Source organism: Choristoneura fumiferana, chromosome 15 (genome assembly GCF_025370935.1).
Source record: "Choristoneura fumiferana chromosome 15, NRCan_CFum_1, whole genome shotgun sequence".
NCBI classification, from domain to species: Eukaryota; Metazoa; Arthropoda; class Insecta; order Lepidoptera; family Tortricidae; genus Choristoneura; species Choristoneura fumiferana.
Window position 1 is genome coordinate 14,271,150 of NC_133486.1, and position 11,286 is coordinate 14,282,435.

An 11,286-nucleotide genomic window follows, 5' to 3' on the forward strand; every position below is an offset into this window, starting at 1 on the left:
TGTCCGTCCGCGGCCTCTTCGCGTCGCGGATCTTTTAAAACCATTAGAGGGTTGCTAAAACGATTATTCGATTCAGTGATTTGTTTGCAAAATATTCAACTTTAAAGTGCAAATTTTCATTAAAATCGAGCGTCAAAAGTATATCAAACTTACAAGGAAAACTATAACGGTTAAGTTTTCTTGAGAATTTTTTGTAGTTTAAGAGTAAACCTGGAATATTCCGTACAAAATACGAAATCCTTAGAAAAATAGATATTGTATTACTTAATTTTTTCGTAATGGCTACGGAACCCTATTTCGGGCGTGTCCGACACGCTCTTGGTCAATTTTTTTTCAAACAGCGAACCTTGATTGCCCCTGTCTCACCTAATGAAAAGGGCAGGTGAGGCCAAAAGTGTACTGTTTCAGTAACAGCCTATTCAGTCTAGCCTAGAAGAGCCTAGGTTGTATCTATTCGGAAATACAGACGACGGGACGGAAGCCATCTCGAAATTTAATTTCGGTTTAAGCAACTAGTTTCTATATTACTTTCAAGTAAGTAATTTTTTTTCTTCTTTATTTTTGGAGTTCGCATTGTAATTTATGGATAAGCTTAAATAGAAATCTAAATCGTTTAACGACTTAACACAACTGAAATCTGGAACTATCAAAGTGATTTAGAACCTCAATGACTATTTAATACGATCCATTATCCCTCGATCAGCGCACAGCTGCAGGCAAACCCCGTTGTTTGCCATTGCGCTTGTCTTAAATGCGTTAATGTATTCTCTGCAGCGAAATTAAGTGTTGTGCCTAGTGATGATAAACTATCGATAATTAAGATCAAAGAGTTTCATAATATTTCTAATCCTACCTATTCTCACTTTTAAACGGCGACACACATACGTATTTACTCGAACGCACTCGCGTAAACACACACACACACGAACACTTTCTGTTTCAGTGTAAAAAGATATTTTTAGTAAACTTTATTTCATAAATTTATTTTAAGTAGGAAAAGAGCCTTCTCGCGTAAAAAACTGGATACACGTGATCGCTAACGCACCAAGCAGATTTAAGTGAATTTTGCTATACACGTATAATATATACTAACTTGTAGACATTTTGTTTATTGATATTGACAGTTTTAGGATTGTATCTGGATAAATTCATGCACTTTATATAAGTTGTACAAACGTTGACCATTGGAGACTATTAAGAATAGTGTCAATTTCATGAACATTCTAAGCTTGATATGGAGACTCACATTATTATCATATGTAGGTACTAGGTAATGATAAATCTTAATGTTTTGTCGATTATCTGAATCAAACAATAGCAATTTTTCAATGATCTCATTGGCAGATTGTATTTTTTTACTATTACGACGCTTTGAATCATAGATTGTCAGCTTCATACGAGTCATTATTTATTTTTAGTTTTTTTGTATTTTTATAAAATAATTTACAAAAAAATATTATTATTTTATTAAAAAAAATATGGTAGTAATTTCATCTATCTCATTAGTCATTAGTCATAAATAGATCGACACATCCACTATCGATACTCACCGAATTGAATGGTAACTGCAACACTAGTGGGTTTCATTAAGGACCATTCAATTAGTTTTGTCTAGGGTTCACTTTAGGTTCCAAAGTAGTATAAACAATGTGTTATTTTAAAAATAAGTTATATTTCATTTAAGGTTAGATTAGATACTTAGAAAAGTGAAAAACCTCTGGCATTATCATTTCAAAGTTCAATTTCGGCTAAACCGATTTTAATGAAACATGTCTAAGAGCCATCGCTAGAAAACCTGATTTCAAATAAAAAACCGCATTCAAATCCCCGTTTAAGAGATACACGTCCCACTGGCACAGGCCTCCTCTTAGAATGAGAGGGCGTGAGCCATTGTTTCCACGCAGGCCCGTGCGGATTGGGAACTTCATACGTACCATTGAATTCCTTCGCAGGTCAGTCTGTTCCTCACGATGTCTTCCTTCACTGTAAGGCTCGTGATAAATTTCAAAAACAATTCCGCACTTGGATTTCGAAAAACTCAAGAGGTGCGAGCCCAAGTTCCATAGGTCAAACCACCAGGCCAACGGGGCCAAGCGGCCAAACGGTCAAACTTATAACACCCTTCTTTTGGCTTCGGGGGTTAAAAATCGGAGCTCATTCCACTCTCACCTCGCCTAACCCGCCTTGTCCGGCAAAGATAAATGTCAGCACATTCTAGCTCGCTGCAGATCTAATTGTGTATGAATATTTAAGAGCTATTCATCCAACTCAGAGACGCGGTTTAATTACAATGTTTACGAACTACCAGAATTACTGAGTAAGAACTCTTTATTGTGATGGAATATTAGTTTGCGGTTTGCAGTTTAGAGGGGTGGAGCATTATGAGTAAACGACTTATTTATTATTACTGTACCTATTAGCAACAAGAAATAATTATAAAATTACTAGTTTTTGCCTGCGGCTTCGCCCGCGTGGTATTTGTTTATCGCGCGCTGTTCCGGAACTGTGCATTTTTCCGGAATAAAAAGTAGCCTATGTCACTCTCTGGCCCATAAACTATCTCTATTCCAAAAATCACGCCGAGCCGTCGCTCCGTTTCAACGTAAAAGACGGACAAACATACAAACAAACACATACACTTTCGCATTTATAATATTAGTATGGATTACTGTACCTATTAGCAACAATAAATAATTATAAAATTACTAGCTTTTGCCAGCTTCGCCCGCGTGGTATTTGGTTATCGCACGCTGTTCCGAACAACTGTGCATTTTTCCGGAATAAAAAGTAGCCTTTGTCACTCTCTGACCCATAAACTATCTCTATGCCAAAAATCACGCCGACCCGTCGCTCCGGTACGACGTAAAAGACGGACAAACATACAAACAAACACATAAACTTTCGCATTTATAATATTAGTATGGATTGAATTAAATTTTATTTCATTAATTTTAACAAATTTAATTTAATGACGCAGAGAAATACTAAACACGAAAACGTTCGTTTGACACGAAGTAAAGACACGTGTCAAACGTCTAAGTTTGAGTTTGAATCTATAGGATAGGTATCTTACTTCAGCTGTCAAGCTATTTACATACGAAATTTCATCCAAATCCATCCAGCTGTATTAAATAAAAATAAATAAATAAATATTACGGGTTAATTCACACCAATTGACCTAGTCCCAAAGTAAGCTTAGCAAAGCTTGTGTTATGGGTACTAAGCAACGGATAAATAATTGTATAGATAGATACAATTATTTAGACATACTTAAATACATAGTAAACACCCAAGACCCGAGAACACACATTCGTATTTTTCATACAAATATCTGCCCCGACACGGGAATCGAACCCGGGACCTCAAGCTTCGTAGTCAGGTTCTCTAACCACTAGGCCATCTGGTCGTCTATTATCGAGAAGGAGTAGGAAACACACACACATACTCACAAACTTTCGCATTCATAATACTAGTGATTAGCCTAAAAAATAGTGATTATTGAAGTAAAAAGTTATACTAGCAGTAAACAAAACTACTAACGGAGAAAACAGAACTGAAAATTTGGTAGACGCCGAGTTGCTATGGCACTAAAAATGAGAATTTAGGGCAATACCTCTTTTTCCCAACTTACATGAGTAAGTTACGAAACTAGGTCAGAAAAGTTTGCATAGATTCAGGTGTTACCTTACCAAGCTCTTTGGGGGAGGCCTATGTCCAGCAGTGGACTGCTATATTGCTTACCTCAGAAAGTCTCTCTGTATATACCTGTTTTCTGTACTGCTTGCTATGTGTTGGTGTGCAATAAAGAGTTATTGTATTGTATGATGATGATGATGATGATGACTAAATAACATTCAAGTTTGAAGAATTATGCGAGTTGATGTGGCAATGGCTCCAAATAGAGAGGAAGAAAGGTTTTCACACCCCTCTCACTAGGCGGACCAACGACATCACGAGAGCGACGACCTCTGAATGACGAATGAAGACCTTTGTTCAATAGTGAACGTCGTCCGGTTAAAATAAAAATTGAAACTGTTTCTTTTTTTATTAAATATAAATATAATGACCCGGATAACTCACGTCTTAAATCGAGTTTAGCTCGAAACTAAACTCTGTTTCGGGCTAAACTCGATTTAAGACGTGAGTTATCCGGGTCATTATATTTAATATGAGTGAGTCTCGCGGTAGTTTAATGTTTCTTTTTTATTCTAACAATTACATTATTAGTTATTATTATTAGTACGATTTTTTTATTTTAAGATTATGTACCTATTACTAATAAGCGGATCTTGACTGTTTCTACTATTACAGTTACTTTTTTACAATGTTCTTAGTTAGTATTGGTTTATCAAATACATTTTATGGTATCGTGAGGGAGGCTGTTTAAGATATATGGCAAGTAATTTGACCACACTCTTTTGCCATATTGATTTCTGCTCTTAGGTGTTTTGAATTAGGGTTGATTGGATAAGCACCGAAGATTGGTTGCCTTTGCTCCTCACAGATAACCAAGTTAGCTAACCAGCAGCCAAGGAGGAAAAAAAATCTTCCCAGATAACTGGTTTTTTAACGGGAAGGATTTTTTCCTGCACGATAAAAAATGATATTCGCTGTAGGTAGGTTTTGTAAGTTCTACCATAACTAGAGATACTATAGTTTATTATCGAGACTGCCAGCGCTAATATAGCAATCTTAGTGTATTGTATGGCATTTTATGTTTTAATTATACTAAGGTTACTGAATATGATTCTTAATTTATTACATACATGAGTGACTTGCGTTTCCCAATTAAAATTAAATTTACAATCACGATTCTCATTACAGAAGAAAATATTAAAGTTGTATTTACAAATTCTACGTCCTCCAGATATATATTTCCCATAAATCATGAATCAAGCTTCTCCTCCGAGTTGTTTGTCAAAAACTGCCATCTTTGATAATGGGAGGAAATTTAATATACGCGACAACAAACGGACGGACGTTTTGTCCAGATACATCACGTGCGTCACAAATGTCGAGTCCAGCCGCGAAAGCCCGGACACACTGCTGGGGAAACTTACTAACAAACACTGTCTTAAGGCCAGTACAGACTTGCGAGAAAAAGTGCAAGTTGTATTACATTAAGAGGTCGCAGAGAGAATAAGTTTGAAGTGAATTGAGAGCAGCAATATAATGCTACTTGCACGATTTTTAGACTGGATAATTTATTGAATCAGGCGTTACTTTGCGGAGGTCCATATCAATGAACTGGAACAATTACTTTGCTCACCCGCGACCTTATGATAAATACGTTCATGCAAGAAATGTATGTCCACGCATTTACTCTACACTGTAAGAACACACGAAGCCATCTATCACCACCAACACACTACACTGACGTGTTTCGAACTCAACCAGAGCTCATTTTCAGAGTAACACAACCGCTCACCATGCTACTAGATGGTTGTCAGTAACTCATGTAGAAATTACCTCATACCGCGTATATTTTGCGCTTAGTAACACTGGATAATCATAACTACACATTTGCACGCAATCCTCGTTGCGCGTTATTTCATTTTGTTGTGGTCCTTAGTCAATTTGCCAATATTTCTATCTTAAACTTCGCCAGAGCTACTATATCCAATTAAAACCACTGATATTATAAATGCGAAAGTTTGTAAATCTGTTTGTTTGTTTGTTACCACATCACGTCTAAACCGCCGAATCGATTTAGATACAATTCGGTAAGTATACAGATAGTTTGGATTACTAATGTATGGGCATCCCAAAATATTTTACTCAAATTATCATTTGGCAAAAAATCATTTGCCAAAAAAACTTATCGCAATTTTACAGTTACATAATATTAACTGAATTTTGCAGTTAACATGTTAAAATTATACAGTTTTTGGTAACTGAAATTTGGCGAAAAATATTTTGCCGAAACGGCAGTACACCACATAGTTTGAGTCCCGAGTAAGAACATAGGACAGTTTTAATCCCGGAAAATTACAGTCATAGTTCCCGCGGGATAGCTATAAACAAATTCAACGAGGGCGTAGTCGTGGTTAACGTTACTTTCAAAATAAGTTCCTCTACACAGCATCGCTCACATACGATTCAAGATATATAGAAAAACATTTAATCACATAATCAGAGATCCAATCTCGCACCCCGTATACCCGTATGTCCGTCTGTCGGACCCTGTTTCTGACGTTGATCGATGTACACACACTAGTGTGAATCGCCAGCCATGGCACCATGAATCTCGATGGCGTTAGGTTACGTTAAGAGTCCGTATGAATTATGGGAGCATAAGTCACTGATATTTTGAGGGACAGTAAAAGCACAGATTGACGAATAAGGTAACACCGGGATAGAAGAAAGAGATTGGGGAAACTGACAAGAGGGTATGACACATACGTCATACAATGAGGGAATGCCCAAAGCAATCTATAATAATTATAAAGTTGACGATGTTGTATAGTTCAGTGATTAGAGAACCTGACTACCTAAGAAGCTTGAGGTCCCGGGTGCTATCGCCGGTTGGGGCAGATACTTGTGTAAATAATCCGAATTTATGTTCTCGGGTCTTGGATATGTATTTATCTATATATACTTTTTATATTTTACTTTTATTTTTATATACTTTTCTATATATCTATATAATACCGCAAACAAAACAACCACTAACACTGATCAAGTAAGAAGACATAACTATTTATAACCGCGGCGCTAGCCAAAAATAGCCCAATGACTCCCTGCGGTGGATAAAATATTTATTACGTAATCCTTTCCGAGCGATTGCCCAGCGCGAGGCCCCGACGTTGAGTTATATGGCCGAGGAATTAAAACAAAACGCGATCGCGAAATTCGTTCCAATCTGATTGCATTATCCGTGGAATTACACACTGATTGATGCGAGGATTGGCGGGTGTTATGAATGAATGAAGCAGTGCTGCAAAGTCCTTACTTACAGCCACCACGATAGACTGTGTTACGATAATAATTTAATGGGTTACTTTCGTATCACAACGGAAAAAAACTTTATTTCATATATCACAATTTTCTGAACTTTTGCGGATGAATTTCGGACCAAAACAAAATCTGCTCCTGGCAACACTGATACAAAGGGGGTCGTGTTCATTGAAATAGTAAGTGTAGTATTTACTATTTCGATGGTCGTGTCATGGAAAAAGGCTAAAATCCAAGCAAGCAAGCAAGGTTTCCATACTGCTGCTCACCTGCACCTGCATTGATATCTGCAACAGCGGATCGTGCAAAAATATCTCAGAGATCCTACCAGCCCTAGAAATAGAGTAGCATCAGATATTTCTGCACACTTTGTTGTGTCAGATATTGGTGTTGGTCATTGTACTGACGGGCTTAAAAGTTGCTGGATGAGTGCTGTTTGCTAATTGATTCTTACCGTAACTAGAGCAAATTGAAAATCAGAGAAGTGTGTGTCGCGCCCCGACGTTCCAGTACAAATTTGTAGGTATCTATGAATATCTTGTGTTAGTAGAGCCCCTCTCCTGAGTGAAATGTTTGCATTGTAGGTCATTTTAGATGGTTGCTAACACAGACAGACATGAAGGTTAAGATTTTTCTGTCTTTTCTTATTGGTAGAAGAGCTACCTTAATTTCAAAATTTCAGGTTTCTAGAACCGGAAGTAGAGCTCCCTATAAGTTTTTCGGTCACGGAAATTTATATTATCATCTTGGCCTTTACCTGGTGTGGCCTGTAACAGAAGCAAATAATTAAAACATAATCATACTCATCAGACTGGATGATATTAGTTCAGACACTTTTAAAAATAATTGAATCTTTGTATTTCCCTTTTTCATACAAATTAAATCAATGCACGCCATCCTAGAGTTCACTGTGCCTATCACCCTACAAACATCAAACATTTAAATAAAAAAAAATACTTATTTTTCTCTGAACTGGTGTCGTTCATTTTGAGGAGTACGATTTATGTTTTAATTATTTTCTCTATTATTATTATTTAGGACACTAAAATGAAGCTGTATACGAGTTTCAATCTTATTATCTTTCAATCCGAAGTGAATCTTAGAAGTGAGGCTGACATGATCACCTGGAGTGTTCAAAGCCTCAACAAAGACAGGAAATAAAAAGAAGTGAATCTTCTACTCGTATATGACTGCATTACTCCTGCTACAGGCCACACCCGGTACCTATACGTGCCACTGCAAGGCCCAAGCTTCCTCTTTTTCAAGCAATTTATATAAAAACACCTTTTTTAATGACAACTTTTTTAAGCATTTTTGATTGCATTGACGTAGGTTCTTTTATCTTTTCAATGTACTCGTGTCTACTCTTAGTGTCTGATATTCTGTCAATCGTTCAAAGGATAACTGGAAGAGATCCCTTTAGGGATAAGTTCGCCTTTGTACATCTTATTATCCTGTGTTCTGTTATTTTCATGTGTTTTAAGTACAATAAAGAGTTTTACAATATAATACTCAGAAGTTTAATTTTTTCACTTTTACTGCTCCAAGGGGTAAGTAGCAAGGGGTAGGGGGGAGGTTAATTAGGTACTAATATCATGAATCTGTCCCCAAATACATTGTTCACTTGATCAATTGTTGCGAACAATCTTTCTTCGGATTAAACAGAGAAGGCGGAGCTTTTGCTGTATGTTTTGATTCTTTTATTTTTATTTTTATGCGCATAGATTCACCTTTGTTTGACGACAAATTCGGTGACAACAAAGCTATGAATACTTGCTGTCGCATTTTATAAAGCCACTTTACCGCGAGAGGATAACGTTCACATATTTTTGGGTCGTAAATAATGCTATGATATTCTTGGAACCGCAAGAACCTGTATGTTGATTCGTCGACGAAACTTTACGACCGCTGGCGTTGTATGGTAATCTGAATTGACAATGCATTTGACGAAAATACAAGTTCATTGTTATTTACTCGTAGTTTTGCTGCAAAATTGTGGATTCATTTTTACAGGCTTAAAAAAAGTTTATAATATTTAGACGGCTTTTAGTAACCTCGCAACGTTGGTTTGCACCTATGTTTTTTGAGATAAATTAAACTAAACTAAAACAATTACTTTACAATTACTTTTTTTATTTATTTTTTATATCATGGGACACTTGACACCAATTGACGTTCCTTATCTTGAAGACATCTTGAAGTCCCAAACTAAGCAAAGCTTGTACTATGTATACTAGGCAACGGATAAACATACTTATATAGATAAATACATACTTAAATACACATTAAACATCCGAGACCTGAGTAACAAACATTCGTGTTATTTACACAAATATCTGCCCCGGGCGGGAATCGAACCCGGGACCTCAAGCTTCGTAGTCAGATTCTCTAACCACTTGGCATCCGGTCGTCTAAATGACTCATGTATGCATGTAGTACTCGTATGATGTATGGTTGTGTTGCTAAGAAGTTGAGCACTGGTTGAGTTCGAAACGTGTCGGTGTAGTGTGGTGGTGGTGATAGATGGGTTTGTGTGATTTGTGTGTGTTCTTATGCTGAGTGGGGACCTGTTTAGCGTCATGTATGTCTTTATTTGTTCTATGTTTGTTCCTATGTTTGTTTTTTATGGCGTTAAATAAATGTATTTTGTTTCTTTCTTTCTTTCTTTTTTCTTTCTTACAGTGTGGAGGTGGAGGAACTGCATGATCACGCATATCTTGCATAAGCGCAGCTATGATAAGGTCGCGGGTGAGCAAAGTTTATTGTTTTAGTTCATTGATATGGACCTCCGCAACGCCTGATTCAATAAATTATTTAAATCTATTAAGTCGTAATTCAACCATTTGACACACAAAATATGCTTTATAAGTAAACGCAAATATCAAAGTGTCAGATAAAAACAAAGAAATGTTAAGTTAAAAAAAAACTATAGCGTGCTGAGTGAGGTAGGTTACTCATATTTAATATAATTAATCTGGATGACTCATAACTCTTAAATCGAGTTTACCTTGACATGTTAACTCGATTTAAGATGTGATTATCCGGATTTCCGGATAAAATATGAGCGAGTCCTAAGGTACTTTCATGTTCAAAGAAGCAGTTACTCGTTTATTTAAAACCTGCTTCACTGGGCTACAGTTCCAGAATCTAACCTTGTAAATCCCTGAACCCAAATTCAACAAATCTCAACATGTAACATCTTAACAAAATTACACATCAAACACTCAAGAAAGCTAATTAGGCGATTTAATTGACGATTCCAAGTTCGGCAACTAAACCTAATCTTAGGACAAGCCGTGAGCCTGTACTACTTTAACTTAGCCTAACTCGTAAACTTCGGACTTTCGACTCTTTAGCTGGGGAATAAACCTCCTTTAAGGGCTTCGTTTCCATTGATGCACGAAACACGACATTAATCCTAAAGGTGCGGCCACATGCAGTCGCTCCTCGTTCGTTTGCAGCGATAAATCTGGTCAAGTGACCCCATTTTGAATGTGATTTTTAATCACTCGCGACTCAAAAAAGTAGCGTCAAGTAGCCGCGTCGAGCAGCAGCGATAAGATGGCTGCTTGCAGGAATGGTCTTGGTCTTGGCAGCTAATTTCTTTAATCTCATTTTGTAGCAGTCGTGGCAGTGGTACAAATAAAAGAAATTGGAGTGAATGAAAAAAATAATTGAAGAGGTTTTTTTTTTTCAGCGATAAAGCTCGACATTTGCAGCTTTATCGCTATATGTCACGTGACCAAATTTGACGCTGGAAACGAACGTCGAGTGACTTGCATGTGGCCGCGCCTTAAGGTGCCGTCAGTATTTTCTATCGCTTACCCGATACCACGATGCGATGCGATGAAATTAAGTCGTATCGTCTAATCGCACGAACAAAGGTTTTTCCGAACCGGTGGTAGACTTTTTGACATTCATAAGTGCTTGTTAAGCCTAAATTAAATAAATATATTTTGACTTTGACTTTGAACATCAATTCGGACTTTAGGTAGATACATAATATGAGTATGTGTACTTAATCACATTGTTCCGCGAACTTTGAGTGAGTGAAAAATTCTTTGCTCTCGCTTTGCTCTACGCGCGAAGAGAGAGAGAGTAAATGTGGTAATATTTGTGATAGATTTCATCCATGGTATTTAATTGATAATATTTGAATTTTGAATTTACTGACAAGCCGCAGTGGTTACGTATTAAAATAAAAAGTAGACAGTTAAGCAGCCGGTGGAATAACTAGCACATACTCTATCAATTGATGCCCTCTACTCAGGCAACGTATTTGCAATCTTCTGGTCTCCTAGTATTAACAGAAAGATTTATTCTATCCTCCTG